The 9,101-nt window shown below is 40.9% G+C and overlaps 1 long non-coding RNA gene across 2 annotated transcripts; it reads right to left on the bottom strand.

Annotated features, from left to right (window-relative positions):
• Window positions 1-2,002: 2,002 nt before the first annotated feature.
• LOC102547837 (uncharacterized) lies at window positions 2,003-8,692 on the bottom strand. Of its 2 annotated transcripts, none has more exons than XR_361609.4 (3): window positions 8,535-8,692; window positions 3,597-3,781; window positions 2,003-2,165 (listed from the first exon to the last, which is right to left on the bottom strand). It is a non-coding gene; the product is annotated as an uncharacterized LOC102547837 (long non-coding RNA). The 2 variants fall into 2 exon arrangements; XR_361608.4 differs by having other exon boundaries at window positions 3,597-3,784; window positions 8,535-8,682.
• Window positions 8,693-9,101: the final 409 nt, after the last annotated feature.

Here is a 9,101-nt window from a genome sequence, read left to right as displayed (position 1 = left end):
GTGTGCAGAGTGCAGTCTCTTCTGGTTTCCCAGGCGTGTCTGCCTCTCTGAAGGTTTAGCTCTCCCTCCCACGGGATTTGGGTGCTGAGAACTGTTTATCTGGTCTGTCCCTTCAGGTTCTGGCGGTGTCTCAGACCCAGCGGACCTGCTGGTCCTGGGCCCTCCTCTAAGGGAACCCAGAGGCCGTATACAGTTTCCTCTTGGGCCAGGGATGTGGGCAGGGGTGGGCGGTGTTGGTGGTCTCTTCTGCTCTGCAGCCTCAGGAGTGCCCACCTGACCAGGCGGTGAGGTCTCTCTCCCACAGGGTCTGGGAACAGAGAGCTGCTGCGGGCCGGGATCCGCGGGTGTGGGACTCGAGTAAACACAGGAAGTGCCCGGTCCTAGAGGAATTTTGCCTCTGTGTGTCCCGAGTTCACCAGGCAGGTCTCTTGCAGCAGAAAAGTTGGTCTTACCTGTGGTCACAAGGCTCAAGTTTGCTCGAGGGGTGCTGCCCACGAGCTCTCTGCGGCGGCAGCAACCAGGAAGATCAACAGTATAAGTTTTAAAACTCATGTTCTGATTACCTTGTGGAAGCTTTGTAACCTCTGATCAGATTATAATCCTGCCCAAAGCATGTCCAGAGACCCCTGTTAAGTTTTTTTTTTATCAGAAAAGCACGAAAAAATATTAAATATTTTCTTAACTATCTTTTGAAATGTTAACAAAACACACACACACACACACACACACACACACATCCTCTTTATGCTGATTCATGCTGAAATTTGTTTCTGCAGTGAAGCATCTGGCCTCACTTGACTGGAGGTCTCTGGAACCCAGCTTACGTTGTCACAGACATCAGTATTATGCTATGTCTCTGAATCCTGCTCTTTTGCCCATGATAGTGAAACCCACCATCTTGCCTACTTCTGAATACTTGGTGATCAGGAGGTTCTTTTAAAAAAAATCAATAGAAAAAAAATGAATAAGTGGAGAAAAACATGAGGGAGTATCAATTAATATTTTAGTCACTGGACTGGAGTTAAGGTAAAAAAAACAACCCGGAGAGGATGTACCCTGTTAAAGACCAATATCTACAGAGGTTTCCAATTCAGGTTTCAGACTGATGTCTTATTGTTGGAAGGCAGACTGTATGTATGTTCTTCAGACATACATGTTTCCCTTGTGCAACCATTCTTATAGCTATAATGCTACTGTGGCATCGATGTTAAAACTTCACCTGTGAATATGATCCTGCTCTACCCTAAGATCCTGCTTCATGCTGGACAATTGAACCGAGCATCGTTCCCAGATAGACATGACCAGTTGCATCTATAATTGGCACCCACTAAGACACATCAAATGGTTTAAGATTGCACATCCATAGATTTAAGACAGATCTGACAAGTGTAAATTGCACTGTCTCTGGTTTGGGTCTGCATGTGCAGTTTACACGCTGTGTTGTCTTGAAGAAGACACTAAAACATTATTAGCCTCAGTTCCTTAATTTGCAAAAGAAAATAAAAGATGATTATGGACGAAGAGATTGCATTCAGATTAAGTCTCCCAATCCTTTTCTTATCAGTTTTGATCGTTACCTTAAACTGATACGTCAGCTTCACTTTCTTTGAATATCCTGTCAGAATTTTACTCTCTTGGTCCCTGGATGCCACTAATCACCGCCTTGACCTCAAATGCTTCAAGTTCTCCTACAGATAACCTCCTCTGCCCTCACCCAAATCCCTTTACTTTATTGTTGCTTTTTGGGCACCAAATGAACCCAGAGTCTCTCAGAGTAAGTATGGGCTCTTATCTCAATTTCATTCCCAGTCTGTCATAAGTCTTGATTTTAACAGCTAAGGGCTGACAAATTGCATGCTAGTCTATAATTTTTATGAATTCTACATGACATTTTAGAAGTCTCCGAAATCAAACATGGGAAACCAAATATGATAGAGATGCACTATATGCCAGTATAAAATTCTACAAGAATAGATAAGAATATTATAGATCATTTACTGTGTTTTTATGTTGCATAATTTTTATTGAGCAAGGAGTTGCAGCTAAGTTCTCACAGAAGCAAAACTCTTGGCTTTTGTGGACACTAAACAGCATGTGAGACTGGAGCAGGAAGCCCTCATCTACTTCCCAGTTGGAGAAAGTTGGATGGATAACAGGAAAAGCCACTGGGGAGTAAAGAAAAAGTAGGTTGTTATAGGGCATGATTGATTGATTGGAAATGCTGGCTTTTTCTTCTCAAGTCTATTCTCCTTATTTTTTTTAGACATCCATTATTTTGTTTTTTAAAGATATATTTACATTAAAATATAATCACATGACTTCCTGTTCCCTAGCCTTCTTTTGACCTCTCCCATGACTCCTCCTTCTAACCCGTCCTTTGTACCCTCCCCTTTACTCTGTTTCAACTTGATTGCCTCTTTCCTATGATGTGCACATATATGTAAATGCAACATCCTGAGTCTGTTCCTGGAAAGCTGTTTGAAAATAACAGAAGCACTTTAGATAAGCAATTCCGGTCTGGATACATCCAAGCCTTAGTCAATTACAAAAATCAGTAATTGTATTCCCGATGAGAAAATTGGAAGTTTAGCTAAGGAATGGGATCCATTCTCAGGAGTGATGTTTTGTTTATTTGTTTGATTTATTAAGATTAACTAGAATTAACAATTAACACATTCCTTGTTATTTCTTAGAGAGAGGGAGGGAGAGAGAGAGAGAGAGAGAGAGAGAGAGAGAAAGAGAGAGACTGATTATTATGTATGTTTTCATGAGGAATCCTCCTCCTGTCAATTTCAGTTGGCCCCAATGACATTCAGATTTAATATGCTACATTAAGTTGATCTGTGTTGAGACAGAGACTGCTTTATTTCACAAGTAATTCACTATTGCACTTTTATATGGACTATTATCTCCTTATATTCCATTACCCATGATCCTGTCCAAATGCATGGAGAGTATCAAAATCACCACACAGAAGAGAGAAAGCCAAGAGAAGAGACAGGGTCCCTACAAACTGCCCACACTGACCAAACTGTCAGGAAGATAAAATAAATCAATGGTCGGTTTCATTTCAAACCTCAAACCATGCATTAAAGCCTTTTACAGCAACCAAAGCCAGGTTGCCAATATTTGACTTGGCCGTAAAATTCCCAAGAACCAATGAAAAGGAAGAAGGTCAGTTAAAAAATTTAAATCCCCCACCATACGAAAGATAAACAAGTCACTGAGCAAATCTGCCAATGGAGTCATTAGGGCGCTCTAATTCCAGTACAGCCAGCCTCTTCCAGGAAAAGAAAAGGTAAAGCTTTGCACTGATGAATAGACATTTATCTCAAACAGAAGGGATGATCCTTGGTTTTTTGTTATGAGACTGAATAAACCATATTTTCCCACACCTAAGTTTATCAGTGTGATACAGTCTACGGAGGTGGTCGTGTTTCTTTGCTCTGTAAGTTAAAAAATTAGAAGGCAAAACCTCAAGTGAAACAGGTAGCAGCAGAGAAATCTCCACCATCGCAGACCACAGCAGACCATCAGCAATTGAAGGAAGGCATTTACTGGAGGTGAGGAAGCACACACAAGCAGGGGATACCTACAGAACGAAAGAACTTCTGCAAAAGTAGAGAGGGACTCCAGAGGCCAAAAATCCCAGGCTCTTCTCAAGGCCTGTGTTTTATAAAGTCCGAAGAGTTTACTTTCCGTAATTTATGTCCAACAATTGATGTGTAACTTATTCCTGATCAAGGCCTGTACTTGGCAAGCCGGTCCATTAGCAGGAGTCCTGCTGGCAGGAGAAAGAGGAAAGTCTTTGTTTTAAACTGCCAAACTTAGAGCCGAAGACGTGGCTCAGTGGTCAAGAGCAAAAGACCAGGGTTTATTTCCCAGCATTCACAGAGCAGCTCACAACTGTCTGTAATTCCAGTTCTAGGTGACCTAATAGCCTCACAGACACACTTGCAGGAACATCTAAAAAAATGTTTAAATTTTGGAGCAGGTGAGATGGATCAGCAGTTGGGAGCAATGGTGGCTGGTCCAGAGGACCAGAGTCCATCACATCCCTGTGAGAGCTGAGAACTTTCAAGGGATTCAACCCCCTCACATAGATTGCTGTTATCAGGAATGGCTTTTGCCTCCAGCAATGATGTCACCTGCAGGCGACAGGGACCTGTCCATCTGTTGCCATGGCAATGGTCTTACATTCCCAGCATACATTTGCTTCAGTTCCCACCTTCACCTGGGAGCAATGATGTCACAGTCTCAATAAAAGGCCGACCCTTTCTGCCCACTTTTACCCTTCTCTTCTCTCCTCTCTCTCTTCCCCACTCGTGTGTCTCCATCCAACTCAGTAAACCTCTATGTGGGACTGTGTTGGCCAGGTTGGTCTGTCCAGATTGGAGCTGCGATTCTATCACAACATATATACATGCAAGCAAAACACCAATGGACATAAAATAAAAATAACTCATTTATAAAACATGAATTAGTTTTAAAACAAAATTCGTTTTTAAAAACAGAGTTAATTTTAAAAACAGAGTTAGTTTTTTTTAAAAGCTAATTTATAAACAAAGCTGCCAGCCAGGCTTTGTCTCTGGTCAGGAAGGTGAGGAAGCCTCTATCTTGGAAGTTCACTGCTTTTTCTTTTTTTTTTTTTTAAACATAGTCATGGTCCCTCTCTATGTATCTGCTTACCAAAGAATATATCTAACGCCTATCATGGTCTCTCAGGCCTATCATGGATTATGCCTTAACAATAGTTAAAGTTAATTTATAGAGAGAACATTTGGACATAGTTCCTTAAGCTCATTACAGAGCGGACTAACTTTTGCTAAGACAGACTTTTCTGACGTTTAAATGAAAGCCCAGGAATTAGAAAAACCCCATACAGTTGAGGTGATTCTATCTCAGGGTTTTGTGATTGTCTACCCAGATTGAGAGAGAAAATTTACCATATCTGGAGAAATGGATGGCTTGCTTATCGTTCAGGCAAGTTAAATCCCTTCTAGTTGATAAAGCCTTGAGTAATCAGGAAATGAAAGAGACTAATAGATTCACCCTTGATGAAAATTGACACCCACATGCAAGTCTGGAAGTGAATTTCCCACACAAAACCTGCTTGGGTAATGTAAATCAGGCCTAGAAGGCGCCATTTGTATGCAAACAGACTTAAGGACTTAGTGTGATTGCTTTCTGTCATCTGGATCACAAACAAGATGAACAGATTTAAAGTGGAAAAGGCTTATCTATAAACCTGGTAGAAAATAGACCCAGATAGCAGCACATAAAGAAGAGAAGGACTTAAAGGTGTGTCGTGAGCATCCCTAGCACATAGCACAGCTCTGGGAGAAGCAATCCTTGGTTTCTCAGTGCATTTGCTCACCTACTTCCTGTCATGTTGCATGCATAATCATCTGATTTTAACCCCATGACTACAAACAAATAATGTAAAAAATATATATTCACAATCGTTTTCTCATTTGTGTTCATGTTACTTGGGACATAGTGGGGTTTCGTTGGTGGTGGCTTTTGTTTTGTTTTGTTTTTCGTGTGTGACTGTGTTAGAGATTTGTTAATGTAGATATAAAAAACCAATATGCACAATGGCACATTTAACACATTTAATGGATAAACGTTTTTCTTCTCGAATACAGTTTATTCATTAGGTTCTCTAACAGGTGTTACCATACCCAGAACTGAAAGAGAGAGGATGTCCTGCCACTTTTTAATGCAACATTAGCCTCCAGTGGAAATCCATTCTGTCAAGTCAGGGCACATTGGAAATGTTAGTAGGAATTTTGGAATATTCTATTGGAATTACTAGATGTTACAGGAGAAATGAACATCTTTTCTTGGGGAATTTAGTCTCATCAATAAAAGAAATTAAGAACAGATTCAAAAGAAAGCTCAAAGGCAACTATATTAGCATTTAAAAGAAAAACTCAAGGTAGGCAAATTGGAAATCTCTGCACCTCCCTTAGAGGAGAAAGTCAAAGAAAATACCCGGCCCTTTAACCTAGTTAAACCCCACAGAAGCCAACCCCATGGTGGTCAAGCAGCCATATTGTGGGTAGGAAACATTTAGATAAGAGTAAAAATAAGTCTTAAGTCCCACATAAAACATACTTAATGCCCGGGCTAGCACCTCTTTCTACTCTAGGTCCTAGAAGATGGAGATAAAAGAAAAAATGTAATTTATGACTGACTGAGTCAGAACTCATGGAAATGTGCCTACCTAGTTGATCTTCAATGGCAACTCCTAGGGACTGTTCTGCATGTGGGGATTCTTGGAAGGACAGGGACATTACCTCACTGAAGGGATGATTAGTCTTCCTATCTATAAATGAGGGGGTTGAGCTATTCTACAGGATTAACTCTTAAGGGAAGAGACAATTACATGTCTCCACCTAGAAGTGGATTCTACACTTTACTACAACAGAAATTAGTTCATTGAGCTGGAACATTTTGATGAAAATCTTAAAAAGCAAACAAAAACTGGTAGTTTCTGTGATCAAGCAAAAGACAATTAATAATAGGAAATATATCTTTTTTTCTCATGTGTAAATGAGGGGATTTTGTTTCTGTATCTGTCTGCTTTTTTGTTGGCAAGTGAGACGAAATTCAGTCCGACACCGACTAAATTCCACATAGATCTGCTGACTGTAGTAGCTAGGAAGAACCAGAATGAAGGAGAGTCCAGCCTGACAGGACTGGGAAGGTAATGGACAACAAACACTGTTAATATGCTTCCTCCCCATCTATTTTTTTAATAAAGTTTTACCTTTGCTCATTTAAAACGCAGGTATCACATTAAGTAAACATAGTAAATACACCTGTAAGCCTTCCACTTTTTCAGCCTTGTGCCCAGAGAGAAAGACAGGAAGCTCAAGCAAAAACCCATTTATCTTTGAATTTTCTGTTTAGTGACCTGTATTCGTGTCCGAACCAATAATTATAGCAAAAATACTTAATGAACTTGATGGGGCTACTTTGGTCATAAAATTCCTCTCTAGATAAAAAACAAAACTTTAACAACAACAACAAAAACGAAACAAAACAAAACATTCTGAAATGTCAGGATAAGGGGTAAGAGGAGCATCATGAACTGAGAATGGTAGAAACATGAACCAATGAGTTGGAATGCATCCAGGATCCAATCTACAGTGAGCTAGGATAACACCTAGGATTGACTAAAATGTACCACATAATATGATTATAATCAGGACCTTACATATATAAACCCATTTAGTGCTTGTTGGTATGAGGTAGCAGAAGTATCTTGGTGGGTCAGAGCCACAGAGAGATCACATTGCACAACAGATCTTACACAAGAGGTTTATTGGAGCAGGATCGGGGTGGGGAAGGAGCGAAAGGCCATCTCAGAGTGGAGACATGAAAGAGAGACAGACAGAGCGACAGACAGACAGATGAGATGGGGGCATTGAGATCTTTGGATACCCAAGAAAGCTGGGAAGTTGGCCAAGTCCTGGAAGAGCATGATGGTTCCCTTGATGTCTAGACTCTGTAGGACCTCAGGGACCAGTACAGGCCTAGTTGAAGCAGTCTTTAGGGCTAGACCTCCTGGGACTTTGAAGCTGTCTGCAATGCAGATTTTGGGGGAACACTTGGACCTGTCACATGGCCATAAGAGATAGAGACAGAAGATGGAGTTGAGGGGAAAATGAGAGGTACATTTACCCATGGTCCTAATAGTTGGGGCAGGGGAGTCCCTAAACCAGGGAAACTGGGAGAGATCCCACCCTCAAGATTAAGAAGACTATTCAGGTGGTGAAACAGGCTGTTGCTTGACACCACTTACATAGAGTTGGCAAGTAGGAGAGAGAGAAAACCACTAGGTAGTTTTAGAAGAAGGTCCTCAAAGGCAGACAATGCTATTTATCTCTTGTACAAAAGTCAGAACTCTCCTTAGTTCTACTGGCACATCTGTCCCACCTGGAGGGGAGGGACATCGCAAGTGTTCAGGGACACTCAATGAGCTCTGATTTCTCCTTTGATTTCATCTCCTTTGTGTGGCAGCTTATATGAACACAACTGCCTGAAAGCTATGAGTGAGGTTCCACTCCAGTCAGGACCGTTGGATTGATTCATCAGCTTACCTCCATGCCTTAACCCAGTGAAGCATTATCAAGTCCTAGATGGAGTCCCTTGTGGCAAACTGTCTTTGGAAAGTGCTCTTGCCACACCTGATCTCTGCTGGTTTGCTCTATCTTAATCTGTCATGTGTAACTAACTCACAGTAACCCCTTTCTAAATGCATCATTCCATTGTTCATGAGAGTCATCCTCTGAGTAGAAGCAGAAGATCTGAAGCCAATGGCCAAGGATAAATTTCAAGACTGTGGATTTGTTTGTCCCGGACCCGAGGCTATACGTTATTGCTCATCTAAACTGAGCCTCTTTTACAATCAGAAGAGTCCCATCTCCTTCAGCCCCTGCTTTCCCCTGAGTCAGTAAAAATAATTTCCCTTCTTCTTTTCTAGAGATATGGAAATTGGCATAGACAGAGGGTGAGCAGCTTACCAAGTTCGTATTACCACAAGTATTAAGGGCAAACGGTTGTGGTCCAGGTACATTGTCCTAAAACATCACATTCTATCATCTTTTGCTGACCAATAAAACCCATCACTCAGCATTAGAAAACAGCAATTCATTCCAAGATTGGGAGAAGGGAGTGTCTCATCCTTTGTTCTTAGAATTCTAGAAGACCAAGTGTACTGAATGGTTGCTATTAGAAACTTACGTTTTGGGGTTCTGTTATATGAAAATTAGTTTGGTTTAACTACTCACAATAAGTTACAGTGTAATATCAAAAGATTTTCATGTATCAAGACGCTCCTCTGAAGTAGCTGGAAGCTAGAGACAGTGACTCCTCTCAGAGCAGTTATTGGTGTGCCTAATGAAGCATGTTGGGGATTCACGCTGGAGCTTTATAGCTTTTATCCACAAGGAAACACTGTAGTTTCTGATAATATTTATTTCAAAAACATGATTTGTACATTGTAGTAGGGTCAAAATAAATCACCCTCATGTGGTGGTTATCAATAGCACAATACAATAACCGATGCTATGGTTCGCGTTTTAAAATTT

This window comes from Rattus norvegicus, chromosome 19, assembly GCF_036323735.1.
Source record: "Rattus norvegicus strain BN/NHsdMcwi chromosome 19, GRCr8, whole genome shotgun sequence".
Lineage (NCBI taxonomy): Eukaryota > Metazoa > Chordata > Mammalia > Rodentia > Muridae > Rattus > Rattus norvegicus.
The sequence above is the reverse complement of the archived record's forward strand: the minus strand, read 5'-3'. Positions and strand labels throughout refer to the sequence as shown.